Raw genomic sequence first — 1,812 nt, 5'->3', positions numbered from 1 at the left:
CATTTTGTCTTTCTGGTTTTATATCTGTCTGTCTGTCATTCTGTGTGTATCACCGGGGTGATTCGACAGAATATTTATTTATTTATTTATTACTTAGATTTGTATGCCGCCCCTCTCCGAAGACTCGGGGCGGCTCACAACATGTAGAAACAAATCATAAGCAATCAGACAAATTTAAAGTATTTAAATATTTAAAACCCCCATATGCTAACAGACACACACACAGACATACCATGCATAAATTAAACGTGCCCAGGGGGAGATGTTTCAGTTCCCCCATGCCTGACGGCAAAGGTGGGTTTTAAGGAGTTTACGGAAGGCAGGAAGAGTAGGGGCAGTTCTAATCTCCGGGGGGAGTTGGTTCCAGAGGGCCGGTGCCGCCACAGAGAAGGCTCTTCCCCTGGGGCCCGCCAACCGACATTGTTTAGTTGACGGGACCCGGAGAAGGCCAACTCTGTGGGACCTAATCGGTCGCTGGGATTCGTGCGGCAGGAGGCGGTCTCGCAGATATTCTGGTCCGATGCCATGAAGGGCTTTAAAGGTCATAACCAACACTTTGAATTGTGACCGGAAATTGATCGGCAGCCAATGCAGACTGCGGAGTGATGGTGAAACATGGGCATACCTAGGTAGGCCCATGACTGCTCTCGCAGCTGCATTTTGCACGATCTGAAGTTTCCGAACACTTTTCAAAGGTAGCCCCATGTAGAGAGCATTACAGTAGTCGAACCTCGAGGTGATGAGGGCATGAGTGACTGTGAGCAATGAGTCCCGGTCCAGATAGGGCCGCAACTGGTGCACCAGGCGAACCTGGGCAAACGACCCCCTCGCCACAGCTGAAAGATGTTTCTCTAATGTGAGCTGTGGATCGAGGAGGACGCCCAAGTTGCGGACCCTCTCTGAGGGGGTCAATAATTCCCCCCCCCCAGGGTAATGGACGGACAGATGGAATTGTCCTTGGGAGGCAAAACCCACAGCCACTCCGTCTTATCCGGGTTGAGCTTGAGTCTGATATGTTTGTATGTATGTTTGGTTTTATAATAAGGGTTTTTTTTAGTTATTTTAGGATTGGATTGTTACATGTTGTTTTTATCATTGTTGTTAGCCGCCCCGAGTCTACGGAGAGGGGCGGCATACAAATCCAATAAATAAATAAAATAAATAAATAAATACCGTATTTTTCAGAGTATAAAATGCACCTTTTTCCTCCCTAAAAGAGGCTGATAATTAGAGTGCATCTTATACTCTGTATGTAGCTTTTTTTCCAGCCCTAACTAGTTGATCTTTCCAGCTCTTACCTTGCAGGCTCTTTCATTGTTACTCTTTGCAAAGAATGTTTTCCAAACCCTAAGTCTTTGCAGGGTTTGTTTCATTACTCTAACTTGTTCTGAATAAGTTTCTTTCCAGCCCTAACCAGGTGCTAACAATCTTCACAGCTCTTACTGGCTTGCAAGCTCTTTCATTGTTACTCTCTCCAAATCAAGTTTTTTTAAAGCCCTACCAAGGGATAAAATAATGTGCTCAAGCTGACCAGACTAAGGACACTAGCCAGATGAATACCTGATAGATATAATTTTTTCCCTATATTCCTTCCCCCAAAATTATGGTGTGTCTTATACTCCAGTGCATCTTATATTCCAAAAAATACGGTGTATGTATGTGTGTGCTCTTATTTTATTCCAAATTCTGAATTAATGTTAGATCTGTCATCCTGTAGTTCCAGCGAAATCTCAGCCTTCAAAATAGATAGTAGTGATGATCAACAGACCCACAATTCTGCAATCAAGCTGCAATTCCTGGCTTGTTTTGCAT

Source organism: Erythrolamprus reginae, chromosome 5, assembly GCF_031021105.1.
Source record: "Erythrolamprus reginae isolate rEryReg1 chromosome 5, rEryReg1.hap1, whole genome shotgun sequence".
In the NCBI taxonomy this organism is placed as follows: domain Eukaryota; kingdom Metazoa; phylum Chordata; class Lepidosauria; order Squamata; family Dipsadidae; genus Erythrolamprus; species Erythrolamprus reginae.
This window is presented reverse-complemented; position numbering follows the sequence as displayed.